At 49.3% G+C, this 13,970-nt stretch overlaps 1 long non-coding RNA gene across 1 annotated transcript in view; it reads right to left on the bottom strand.

Annotated features, from left to right (window-relative positions):
- The window catches only part of LOC136395953 (uncharacterized), a 310,905-nt gene extending 307,169 nt beyond the window's left edge, over positions 1 to 3,736 (bottom strand). The window contains exon 1 of the long non-coding RNA XR_010749412.1: positions 3,631 to 3,736. This is a non-coding gene — a long non-coding RNA (uncharacterized lncRNA). The remainder of the gene's footprint in view (positions 1 to 3,630) is intronic.
- Between the last annotated feature and the right edge of the window lie 10,234 nt (positions 3,737 to 13,970).

Below are 13,970 nucleotides of genomic sequence, written 5' to 3'. Positions count from 1 at the left end.
TCCTGGCCGAGATGTCCTGCACGGTGAGGGGAACGGTCAGTGCTGTTCTAGGACCCAGGAACATTAGTCTTCCCCTTCTCAGACTCAAATCTCAGATGGTAAGACAAGCCAAGGTCAAGATCAAAGAAGTATTCAGAATGATGTAAAGCCAACCCAACTACAGTATCATTTGAGAAGACACTCAGGTAGAATAAATCTGACAAGGACTTCCTCGTCTTTCAGCAGCCTGATTCAGGCAAAGAGCCTTCCCTGCCCCGGCTTAGACACAGCTTTCCGATGCCTGTCAGCTGGGGCCCGAGCTCATGCCTGACTGATGGGAGGGCCGCGAGGGCTCTGCCCTTGAGCTTTCCCCCGACATCTGGTGTTACCGGGATGCTAGGGAACAATTAAAACAATTTTTTAGTTGTTTCTAGTACCTCTGCAAATATTTTATACTCTTGGGAAATAGTGCCTTGTTAGGTTTTCCGGGAAAGTTTCATTCCACATCACCAATAGACCCTTATTGGAAGCCCCTTCAGTTATTCAAGAGCCTGTTGTTTCTAATAACCTGAGTGGCTGAGGGTCTGAGTTTTCTAGAACCTCCACAGGTTTCCATCTGAAGACCGATGTATGATATATTGACCCCTGCAGAGCTCTGACCTCGCTAGGACATATCACAGCAGCTGCTTCTCCTGCCTTGACCCAGAAAGCCAGGGGTGTTGAAGCAGCAAACTGAATGCTCCAGGTCGATGCTTTATCCACCAGTGAGGCCACCACGGGTCAGGCCGTGCTAGGTTCTCTCCCTGCCCTTGAGGGAGAGGTATGGGACAGGTATCTGAGAAAGAGCATCAAAATGAAAGGAAGGCCCTGGTCGGTTGGCTCAGTGGTAGAGCGTCAGCCTGGCGTGCAGGAGTCCAGGTTCGATTCCCAGCCAGGGCACACAGGAGAAGTGCCCATCTGCTTCTCCACCCCTCCCCCTCTCCTTCCTCTCTGTCTCTCTCTTCCCCTCCCGCAGCTGAGGCTCCATTGGAGCAAAGTTTGCCTGGGCGCTGAGGATGGCTCTGTGGCCTTTGCCTCAGGCACTAGAATGGCTCTGATTGCTGCAAAGCAACACCCCAAGATGGGCAGAGCATTGCCCCCTGGTGGGTGTGCCGGGTGGATCCCAGTTGGGCGCATGTGGGAGTCTGTCTGACTGCCTCCCTGTTTCTGGCTTAGGGAAAATACAAAAAAAAAAATGAAAGGAAAAATGGCGTCTGGAGAACAGAAACTTCTCCCTCTCAGGGTTATCCAGAAAACAGTAACAAAGCAAGCAAGCCAGTCCTAACAAGTGATTTACACCCCCGCAGGCCATGTTTACACAGGAGGGAGCTCGGCCCTGTGAGGTAACTAACCCAAATCATTTCAGGAGAGTAAGTAAGTGTGAGTCTGGCTGTGCCCAGCCCTAGCTAAATCTGATTAAGAACTGAGCAGCAATCTATTGTGTAAGGCAGTTTTCACAAACACTTTCTATAATCTTCATAAGAACTCTGCAGGGTAAGCATGACTGTCCTGTTGTACAGATGATGAAATGAGGCTCAGAAAAGTTCAGTGACTCACCTAAGGTCCCAAGCCAGAGGGAGGCAAACCCACCCGGGATTTCCTCTGGGTTCTGAGATCCAAGCTGAATTCCATTCCTGCTGCACTAGGCTGGTTTCCACCCTTGAGGGCATGGTGTCTTTGTGTCCAGAGAGATGTCAGCCAACTAGATTGCCCAAGTTGTCACTGAATCATTTTAAATTCAGGCACAAAATAAATAGAAAAAGAAGGAGCAAAATAGCAGACTTTTTTTTTTAAGTGAGAAGAAGGGAGATAGAGAGATAGACTCTCGCATGGACCCCGATCAGGATCCACCTGGCAACCCCCGTCTGGGCTGATGCTCGAATCAACTGAGCTATAGAAAGTAGTTTTTAAGTTTGAGAACAGTAGGCCCTGGCCAGGTAGCTCAGTTGGTTGGCACACTGTCCCAACATGGCAAGGTTGTAAGTTCAATCCCCAGGTCAAGGCACATACAAGCATCAATCAATGAATGCATAAATAAGTGGAACAAATTGATGTGTTTTTTTCCTCTCTCTCTCTCTAAAAATCAATAAATAAAAAATTTTAAATATATTCGGTTCTAATATTTTTTTAAAAAATTTAGAACAGTAATGGTTTCTAAGCAGCTGAGTAAAATAGTCAATTTTCTTAAAAAGCTTCCTTTGTAAGAGCTCTAGACATTTTGCTGTACCTGTCTTACTTATTCAACTTTCATGTCTTTTGAGTTCTAGCCTGGTGTACTGATCATGTGGTAGTTCATTCAATTATTGAAATTAATTCTTAGATGGAAAAGTGTTTACACAGCGTGAAAATTAGCTCAGCATATACTGTCAAACAATACTGCATTTCTCTGGGATTAAGGATCTCTTCCCACTCTCTGATAGGCACACATAGAAGTCAAATTAAACTCTATGGAGCCTTTTTGATAGCCATCCAGTAGCCAAACGTGAAAGTCATTTCTCGTATAAATGTCCCTAAGTTCTTCCATTTCATTAATCACTTGCACATGTAAAAAATAAAAAAAGTTTTCTTCTGGCTATTTTTAATGCTAGCGTGCAGCACTGAATATTAACAATTTGCTAGCTAGGGTGCTGGAGGGAGGGAAAACGATAAACTCAGCGGAGACAGCAGCTGCCAGGAGAGCCTCCCTGAGCTGCGCCCTAAACCCGGTCCCCTCACTCACGCCCTGCACCTCCCGGGGCCGTCACGCCAACATCCCGTCCGTCCTCGGACCTCTCTGCCCCCGAAGATTACAGTCACTTCTCAGTCACCTCACTTCCAAAATGATGTCCCCTTAAAAATCACAGGAGAACCACAGAATCTAAGAACCGTAGAGCCAGAAAGGACCTCTAAGATGGTATCTGCTGCCATGAGGCACACAACGGGAGCAGTAAGAGCTATTTGCTCTTACAGATATAAGTTTGAATTTGAAGTTGCTTCTTTCAGACACGATGTGATTCATCGTGTCAGGGACGGCACATGAGGGGGAACCTAGACTCCCTCTGGCTACCCTCACAGCCAGACTCAGCGGTCAGAAGGGAGGGAGGGGGCGAAGGGAAGAGGAGGAGAGAAGTCCACTGTCTCCCCGCTCGTGGTGAGAAACTGTGAACGCTGAGGGGGAGTGTTTAGATCATGTAGAGAAATACCAACGATAAGATGGCCACTGAGAAGTATCATGGCCTCCAGTCGTGTTTTAAGTTTGCTTATGGCTTTCTCTGCCTTCCAAGACGATATGGTTTCAATACTGGGCCAGTTATTAAAAAAGTAAAAATCAGCTTGTTGACAGACAGCAACATTGTGGTAATAAAGACATGAGGAGAAACTAGTTTGCCTGGTTCACGTCAACGCTCATGTTTCAAAAGGAACATGAAGCCCGCAGTTTCCACTGCCCTGTCTGGGTCCTGCCCCTCCGCTCCTCCAGTAAAAGCAGCACATGGCCCCAGGGCACCCTCTTCGCAAGGACTTCTGGGGAATCCCTCCCCACGGCCAGGCCCGCACCCACCCAGAGATGCTCGCAGAATACACTTGCTGGGGCACCGCACTCACGCCAGAGAGAAGGGTGTTAAGGAAGCTCACCATGAGGCAGGCATCTGGCCGCATTCTTCCTGGAGCCACGTCCCCTGCAGAGTCATGGCTCGATCCTTATTGGGAAGGTAAGCCTCTATTCCTTCTTGGAACCACCGTGACGGCCCCTCTGCCCTGGGTCCCCCCGCCACCCTCTCATCCCTCTGTCCTCGCACACCGCCTTCCTTCCAGCCTCCTCCACTCCACCGCGGACACACTCATCTCTCCACCACTGACAGGAGGCACAAAACCCCATGGATACATGGTATTTAATGTGCCCCATATTGATCGCTTGGTAACAAAACAAAATATAAACAATACAGTCAGTTCCATTCTAGCAAAGTTAGGTCATTCACTGAATTCCAACAGGAAACAAGTGATCTCTTTCCAAATATCTGCAGTGACTTTCATCTTAAATGTTAGGGGAAACACCCCACATGCCAGGCTGGCCTTGCATAAAAGCGTCGGAGCCTCGGGGGTGACCCGAGGTCCTGGGGTGTGCTGAGGTCGGGGCGGCGGGGGGGGGGGGACCTGGAGGTCTGAATCAGAGAAGAATACAGAATACATGTCACAGAATACCAGAGCTGCCAGAAACTTCAGCGGTCACCTGACCCAACTGCTGCATTTTTACAGAGGAGAATGAGAGCGCCATTGACTTCAAGAGATTGTCAAGATCACCTTGCTGGGAAGAAGCTGCTTAGAGTTCATTCTCCAATGCAGCAACATTTTGGTTTATTTTCTAATTGTGTTGCTTCTGCAAAAAAGAAAACAAACAAAAAAAGGAAGTGTAGTGTTACTATCAAACCAGCCACATACTAACATACTACCAACTGTGTAACAGACTCTTACTTCTTTCATCCAATAACCAGGCCTCGTTTTCCACTTGCTCCTAGGCGAGCGCTCTCTCTTATATCTGGACTAGGTGGGATCTGGCCGCTCACAGGGCTCCGACCTTGGTGCTGGTACTCATTCACTCTCTGCTTGATCTCCCTGCTCCACACGTGATGCCCAAACACTCCCATTCTCCATCTTCAGCTCCTGGTTTCCATTCACTCCCGAGAAACGAGTCAGAGGGCGCCCTGTTTCCCGCCCCCCACCCTCACCTGAGCTTGCAGAAACCCCGCCGGAGGACGTGACAACTGAAGGGACTGGGCTCAGTTTGGGGCCAGCAAGGAGCCCCTGAAACTGACGGGGCACACTCCCGGAGCGCAGGCCCCACGCAGCAGGACGCGCACCCAGCAGCCCCACTGGAAGCTCGCACCAGCCACTCCGCCCCCAGAAGCACTGCGGTGCACACCCACAGAAAGCTGAGCTGCCACATCCTCGCAGCTCATGTGCCCTCCAAAACGCAACCTCTGCCAAGCTGGACTGACCCTGGGGGAATCCAAGCACTTCCAGCCACAGCCCTCTCCTCAGACACACTGTCCCCGCCGGACTGCAGCCTGCCATGCCTCACTTCTGATGGCCTCTCTCTCCTCCTCGGCCTGCCATGACTCCCTCTCCCCCAAACCTTTGACCTCATCACCGCTCTGCGCTTCCTCTCCCACTGCCTGTCCTAACAGTCCTTCCCACAAGACCTCTCCTCACTACCAGTCACCCCCTGGGGACTTCCACAACTGGCTCCCTCAAAACTGCTCCAGATTTCAAAGATTACAATCCAGTCATCCCACTCTCTGAATACTTCTCAACTGTACATTTCTCTCAGCTGCCCTCCTTATACCTGCCTTTTCTTTTAAAGCAAAAAAGGAAACAGACAAAAAGGGAGAGAGATAAGAAGCATCAACTTGTAGTTGCAGCACCCTAGTTGTTCATGGATTGCTTTCTCATATGTGCCTCAACAACAAGGCTCCAGCTGAGCCACTGACCCCTTATGTGAGCCAGTGACCTTAGGCTTCAAGCCAGTGACCTTTGGGCACAAGCCAGCAATCATGGGGTCATGTCAGTGATCCCACTCTCAAGGCAGTGACCCTGTGTTCAAGCTGGCAACCTTGGGGTTTTGAACCTAGGACTTCAGCGTCCCAGGTCGATGCTCTGCCTACTGCACCACTGCCTGATTAGGCTACACCTGCCTTTTATTTTAACCAGCTCCACCAATCCAATGACCCTCCCAACTTTTTCCAAGTCAGTCCTTCCTGCCCCACTCCACCCCCATCTGGCACTATACTCTAAATATTAAACATACAGCTCACTGTTCCTGGGCAATCTTATCCATTCCCAATGCACGAGACAATACCGAATATCAAACAGGTTGTCACCAGATCAGATACCTCCTCTTAAATCTTAGGTCTGCGCATGAAACTAACCAGCCTTTTCTCACTGAGGATTTCATAGACAATAAACACTCAACAGCTCCATAAACTGAATCAACTGTTTTCCCAATGAACTGGTTCTCCTGAAATAGTCAGGTTCTGGTTTCCATTAGGGAGAAAACGGCTTTCATCTATAAACAGTGACAACATCTGCCTGATTAATATCTACACAGAAAATCTAAAACACAAAGCATGCTTTGCGGCCGCCCTCCTCTGCGGCCGATGCCGTGAGAAAGCATAGACTCTGACCCCTACACATTTACCAGCAATAACTCAAGTATGGCTACTTTCTGACAAGAGCAGGGAAATTCACCAAAATGGCTGCAACTTGAAAATCCACCCATGCCATTCACACATTGCCTAGTTGAGCAATTCTGGGGTCTTTCCCTTGTGAATCGTGACAGACTTGCCCTAGTTGATGGCCAGCCAAACTCCCTTTCCCACTTTTGTGTGATGTTTCAGATAGAGCAATAATCCTTTCTCCTCAGAGAGTTTCTGCTCAACCATCCAGCCCAAGCCACACATTCTTTATGTTAGTCTTCTACTGTCTGGGTAATTAATAAACATGCAAACATTGGTTTCTTAGGTGTGTCACCAATCTTTACTTATTCATTGCTGGAGTGCATAATAAGGGTCCCACAAACAAATATGGAAAATAAAAAAAGGAATGGGTCTCGGGCTTCAAGTTGGCAGCTGAAGGTTGGAGGAGAAATGAACAAAAAGGGTGGTACTTTGGATGTTAACAGCTTACCATGAAGAAAGATAAAAGAGAAATATCAGGAAGGAAAAAAGTCAAGGTATAAACTTATGTATTTAGTATACTAAATACATGAGTATAAATAAGAGATTTGGTGGTGAAAAATTAAGAAGGGGCCTGACCTGTGGTGGCGCAGTGGATAAAGCATCAACCTAGAAATGCTGAGGTCGCCGGTTCGAAACCCTGGGCTTGCCTGGTCAAGGCACATATGGGAGTTGATGCTTCCTGCTCCTCCCCCATTCTCTTCCCCCCCTCCTTTCTAAAATGAATAAATAAATAATTTAAAAAAATTTTTTTAATTAAGAAGGTGGGGACATGAAAAAAAATGAAATAGTTATTACGGAAAAAGAGTTAGGAAAGAAAACATAAGAGGGAGTCAGGACCCAGAACTGCAAGCAGGTGATTAAGAAATAGAAAACTTTGCATTCTTGATAATGACCCTCTCGGGGGGAGGGGGGGCTGAATCTGTTATAATGGTAACAATAACAGCTATCATTCATTGAGCTTCAGTTATGTACCTGATAAATCCTTTACACACAGAACTACAATCACAGCACACTTTGGGACAGCCAGGAGAAGAAAGCTGGGATACAACTAACGGAGCTGGGCATGGACGTTCCTACGGAAACTGAATGGAGAGACACCAGCTCAGCCACGTCTCTGCCTCCGAGGCAGAGACTGAAAGAAATTAGATGATTCAAGGGCACAGGACACCTCCATAGGAGTCCAGAGTAGAAGTGACTCCCTGACCATGGCAGTAATAATGATAACATCTGGAAAGGACTTTTCAATGAACAAGATCAGACGTGAGCTCACTGGGGGTGGGACATTTGGGCAAGAGCACCTTTTGTTTTAGCTCCAAAGATAAACTCTGAGCATGTGTTCTTGTCCGAGGATCTGGGCTGACCGTGGCTTTTCTTGATCTCTTATCCTGCATCTGCAGCTGCATGCCTAGCTCTCCTTTCTCCTGGTCCTTTGAAAAGGAGGAAGTTCTCTCCTTTTCAGTTTCTCCTGTCTCTTGGTAGACCTCATTCCATTGACTGGTCAACTTCTCTTGCTGCTAGTCCTCCACCTTTCTGCTGTCTATAAACATAGCTGTGTCCCTCCCATCCCAAACATACTTATTTCAGCTTCATCGTTTTTCTATTGTTTTAGAATAGTCTGAGTATGAGTATTTCTTACAGTCAAACATAGTTGTCTTTACCTATCTGGATTCTGACTTTTAGTGCCATACTTAAAATGTCCTCTTCATCACCCTGAGATTATAGGGGTATCCATAATGCTGCAGATGAGGATGGGTTGATCACTGTCCCCAACTCCGCCCTGGGCTGTAACAGCAGAGTAAATCCAAAGTGAGCTGAACGGGCAGCAAGTATTGATTAACGAAGGTCCCATGACACCCATAGTAGATCACGCTCTCTGCTAAAACACTCAACTTGGACTTCAGGCCAGAATGGTGCTTTCCTAAATCCAGAGTTTGGGACAGTCAAGTGTGTTAGGAACACAACATGAATTCTCACCCTGCTGCCACCTGCTCCACAGACCCATCAACAGCAGGACAGAGAGGCCAGGAAAGCCCAGGAGAGCGATGGCGACTCCCGGCGTCCTGGCAGAAGGGAAGCTCCAGCCCGGACCCACCCGCTGCTCTTGTACAAACGGAGAAAGAGGAGGGGGCACCCTGTCCTGACCTACCCATGCCGCAGCGGGACAGAAAGCATGAAGCCTGGTCCCTGCCCTTGAAGCAAACCGTACTCTCTAAGACACAGGACCCAGCTCAGAGGACATCACATTCTTAGTCATTAAGATTGGCTACTCCTTGTCCTTTGGAGAGGAGCACATAAGGGGTAGAAGTAAACACAGAAACCCCCTCTCAGGTACTTCCCAGAAAGGATGGAAGGGATGGTGGGACTTCCTTTTCATATGGGCCACAGAGGACTATGGAGTGGGGAAGAAAAGAGTCTTCCACTAGAATCCACCTAAATTTTCTGCTATTAATTTCAGAAATCATCACACTTTCAGGGTGTCTACTAATAAATAACATGCAAACATAGCTTTGCTGACGAGTGAGGGGACTGAGGCTGCACGATGGGCTGAGGTTGACGAGTGAGGGGACTGAGGCTGCACGATGGGCTGAGGTTGAAGGACAGGCTGAGGGCGGAGGCCGACGGGTTCACGGGGCTGGGAGCCACCCTGAAGGGCCATTTCCATGAGCAAGGTGAGACTACTGCCTTAGAAGACACTGCTGCCCAAAGCCGAGTCACTCTGCGTGATGGACACACAACACAATCAACAGTGCGAATGATATAGAGATGTTCATCTGAAACTGGTGTCCTTTTACTGACCAATGTCACCCCATTAAATTTAATCTTCTAAGTAAAGTCAGGTGCAGACACTGCTGCACCTAACACATTGCAGGCCCTCAGAATTCACTTGAAACGGGCTCGGGCCCTGGGCACTGCCAGATGAAAGTCCACAGACCTAAGTGGCAGCAGGAACAGCAACAGCAGCAGACACCCATGGACTCCCCTGGGCACCAGCTGTGTGGTGGATGGGGAGGGCGGGGCAGAGTATAAAGTCCTACCCCCAACGCCAAGGTCTAGTCAGGGAAACTGTGGTGAGCAATGGAGAAATGAATGTATTTTCAAACAGTGGAATTAAGCCAGGTCCCACTGACATCCTACCTTGTACCTTTTCAAAATAACAGGATGCCTGTCAGAAACAGAAATGCAGAAGGGTGCCCTTTGAGGATTTTACTAGATAAAATTACTATTCTCCTAAATATTCCAGTCCCTGCAGGCATATATGTAACCATGACGTCAAGGTTAGCCACGTGACTTGCTTTGGCCCATTTGTTACAAGTGGAAGTGATGTGTGTCACTTACAAGCAACTTTAAGAGCCAACAAGTGGCCCTGGCAGGTTGGCTCAGCGGTAGAGCATCAGCCTGGCGTGCGGGGGGACCCGGGTTCGATTCCCAGCCAGGGCACATAGGAGAAGCGCCCATTTGCTTCTCCACCTCCCCCTCCTTCCTCTCTGTCTCTCTCTTCCCCTCCCGCAGCCGGGGCTCCATTGGAGCAGGGATGGCCCGGGTGCTGGGGATGGCTCCTTGGCCTCTTCCCCAGACACTAGAGTGGCTCTGGTTGCAGCAGAGCGACGCCCCGGAGGGGCAGAGCATTGCCCCCTGGTGGGCGTGCCTGGTGGATCCCGGTCGGGCACATGCGGGAGTCTGTCTGACTGTCTCTCCCCGTTTCCACCTTCAGAAAAATACAAAAAAAAAAAAAAAAAAAGAGCCAACAAGTGGTTCCCTGGGCTCTATGTCCCTCCCCACAAGCCTGGCAATGCCCCTGACAAAGGCTACACCATCCTTCTGGGTCCCACAGTGGAGACGGTGTGGAGCAGAGCCTCGGCCAACCAGTGGAGGAAGTGAAACTTGAGCAAGATAGAAGCCACGTGGATTTGGGGGCCACTTGTTACCACAACATAACTTAGCCAAGCTGACTGATACAGGTGCAGTACCAGAAATGCCGACATCTGTCACATCTGCCCTGGGCTGATGTAAGGAGCCTGTAAGCAGGTCCACCTGAAGCAAATCGTTTTGTTCAGGGTGGGTACATGTAAAAGCTCTGCATGCAGAGCTAACCTGAATGGCATCATCCAGGGACAGCAAACTGCCATGAGTCATAAGTGTACTACTTAAGGCAGGACAGACTGTTCTGCACCAACAGACAGACCCCAAACCTCAAGAACTCACAAAATAAAAATGTACTGCTTGTGCTCACGAGACTCTGCATACCGGAACACTGCGGCACCCTCTCCCTCCGGCCGTGTAGACAAGGGAAAGGGCACGTGGGAGAACTCACAGAGAAGGTTTACGAGGCGCCTGGGCAGGTCTGGCACGCAGGCCCACGTCCTCTGTGCAGACCTCACCCCAGGTCCCGCCCAGATGCAAGGAGGCCTGGAGAATTAAGTCTTCCTGTGTGACCAGGATGAAAAGAAGATGAGTTTCTTTTGTCTGCCACGATGAAGCACTGTTTCTATGAAAGACACGCTGGATTTTGAGTGGCTCTCACAGACTGTGACCATGCTGCCCTTTGGGTGTAACGGTCACCAGGAAAGAGGGACAATGTTGACTCTGATCTTTGAGGCTAACAACAGTCGTTGGAACCCAATTTTAACCTCTCCATGTTTGTCAACTTGTGCCCCAGATGTCTGTGTATGTGAATCCAACGACCTTTCCGGTCGAGCCATGGCCACAAGGACCAAGTATAGCTGAACCACTGTAGGAAGTACAGGAGCGGCCCACCTGCGGCCTCACCGCCACAGTGGACGAGACACAGGACTGGTCTTCAGCGGCCAGCTGGAGTGGCAGTGGTCTGGCCTGGAGGAACCAGCATGCAGTCCTCTCGCAGATAATGCTGGGGAATGCTGAGCCCCCCTTTTCACGGTTTACCATGGAAACTCCAACGTTCCTGGGAAACGTAAATACATGAACCTTTTTTTTTTTAATCTGAAGTCAGAAGCAGGGAGGCAGAGAGACAGATTCCCACATGCGCCTGACCAGGAGGCGATGCTCTGCCCATCTGGGGTGTTGCTCCCTTACAACCAGAGCCATTCTAGCGCCTGAGGTGGAGGCCATGAAGCTGTCCTCAGTGCCTGGGGCCAACTTTGCTCCAATGGAGCCTTGGCTGTGGGAGGGGAAGAGAGAGACAGAGAGGAAAGAGAAGGGGAGGGGTGGAGAAGCAGATGGGCACTTCTCCTGTGTGCCCTGGCTGGGAATTGAACTTGGGACTTCCACATGCTGGGCAGACACTCTACCACTAAGCCAACCAGCCAGGGCTGGTACGTGAGTCTTAAAAGAGAAATTTTGATCTTATTGTTGATAAAACATGTACAAGTTCAATCAAATAACTTAAAAAAATAAAAAAGATGTTCCTTGTTTGACTAACAAGTGCATTGAGCAGCTCTTTCTGGTTAACTGGAAGGGAAGATCATGTGAAGATAGTTGACAGAGAGGAAGGAGAGTACAGAATGGAAGCAATCTAACATTAAAATGTACATGATTCATTCATATTAATTTTGTTTTGTTTTTAATCCATTGCCCCCAGCCCTGCAGCAATGCCAGCAAGATTGGTGCTCTGGCCAGCTGACCCCCCACTGAGCGGTGGACGGCTGTGTGCCTGGTGACCTCACTAAAAACTCAGGGCCCAGGAAGCAGAGCAGTGTCTCTGCCCAGAGGACCGAGCCCTGGGCGAGGCTGAGAGGACGTCCTTCCAGAACATAATCAAAGCACTTGTGCAGCTGTGGGGGTGTTCGATCAGATGCCTGACACAAACAGGATCTACATGTGAGAATGCTTTCAAAGGCTGAATGTGGAGCTCCGCTGGAGGCAGAGCAGCAGGTGGGCAGCCAGCCAACCAGTCATCTGGGACTGGAACAAATCTTCTGAAGCCCCCTGGGGCTCCTTGCAGCTGCCCCCAGGTGCTCGGCCCACTCAGACACACAGCTCCCTGGGCTGCCTCTCACCTGCGGGTTACCCCTACGCAAACCCCAACAGCACATCTGATCTAATCTGTGGAGGCCTTTCATCAAGACAACGCACTCGCTCATACACACCTCCTTCTGGGGAAAAGGGCATCTCTGCAGAAGAGCGTGACTTTCCCTTGGGAACTATCAGATCATCTGCTCTCACTGACAGGGTGGAACTGTGGACTTGTTAAGAAAGCTGACTGCTACCTCGACTTGTTCACCAAATCAAGGTCTGACCCCAGGGGGTCTGGGGTTAGTGTGACCATCTGGTTGTAATCCAGGCCCCTTCTGCACATGGTAGGGAGCCCTCAGTGTCCTGGATGTCCTCAGCCCCTGAACTCAGGGGCTCGGGGCCCGTGTCAACAGCCTCTTGTCCTTCCCCTAGTGCCCCAGCATCTCCCGTCCCGCTGAGTGGATGCTGGCCCCTCACTGTGGCCTCCATCCTTGTAGTCGCTGCTCTGCTCCACACAAGTGCACCCACATGGCAGTGGGCCATTGCTCCCACTGGAGCGGAGACCAGCCCTTGGCGGCGGCACACCCCGCTGTTATGACTGCTGGTCCCCTGCCCCAGCCCTGAGTCAGCCCCTCAAGGAGACCTGGTGTCTTAACTCATGATGTTCTCGACCAAAGAACCAGGGGAATGACCCCGAAGACTAGACCATAATGCATTAGAGGGACACCATCGGAGATCAACCCGGAAGTGCTTCTCCTGCACACCCCAGCAATCTTCCTTTATGCTGTACCAGGCACAGTGCATGCTAGCCCTGGGATGGACGACAAATAAGAGAGGGTGTGTGTGTGTGTGTGTGTGTGTGTGTGTGTCTCCCTGTATGGAAGGAGCACTCCTGTTTAAGTCTGGTAGGCAGGCCAACCAGCCTGCAGACAGCTTCTTGAGCAAGCATGGCTTTCCAGATGGTCTAATTACAGCACGGAGTGAGGACAGTTCTTAGTAACCCATAATTGTTGGAAAGAACCAAGGAATTCCCCCTCTGGCGTGAGGAGCAGCACCTTCTGAAGCCTTGCTGTGGATTCTTTTGATTAAGCTGAAAGGGAAAAACAGATTGTTCATTTGGTTATTTGGTTTTCCTTTCTGACAAGATGCCCAATCGCAGCTTTCGTGAGGAACTGGCTGTCCCAAGCCAATTCCATCCTAGGCAGCTTCCTAAAGGGTGACAAACCAAACTGCAAACACGTGCAAACCCAAAGTTAGCTGCAGTAATTACATTGGATCAGTCTGCAAGGACATAACCAAGAACAATAAACTATAAAGGTTTGACGCAACAATGACCTATCTAGTTAATGTCACAGGAAAAGCTTGTAAGTTCAGTCCTCAGCATGTCCCTGGGTACTTTATTATGAAAAACACCCAGGCTCTTCAGAAATTCCCCAAGATCCACTACAGAACCCAGGAGAGAACCTCTCTTTTAGAACTTTTAGCACGTTCCAAACCTGGGGAATACTAAAGGCTTGAACGTGATCTAAAACCTTTAAGTCCATCCACAGCCACATTCTCTAAACATGGCTATTTCCATAAGACCTCTGTCTTAAGGAGATGGGAGGAATAAAGGAAGAGACGTTAAAGTTTTTTGTTGTTGTTTTTCTCCCTGAAGACATCTGAAATTGCCAATGTTCTCCTACCCAAATGGTAAGCAGGAAAATTATAGATTCAGCTAGGACGAGAGAGGCTGGTATTGATCAAGGCTGGAAAGACACGTAGATTGTTCAAACTTATAAACAATCCCTGCACTACTGAGTGTTAGAA

This window comes from Saccopteryx leptura, chromosome 2, assembly GCF_036850995.1.
Source record: "Saccopteryx leptura isolate mSacLep1 chromosome 2, mSacLep1_pri_phased_curated, whole genome shotgun sequence".
In the NCBI taxonomy this organism is placed as follows: Eukaryota; Metazoa; Chordata; class Mammalia; order Chiroptera; family Emballonuridae; genus Saccopteryx; species Saccopteryx leptura.
The sequence above is the reverse complement of the archived record's forward strand: the minus strand, read 5'-3'. Positions and strand labels throughout refer to the sequence as shown.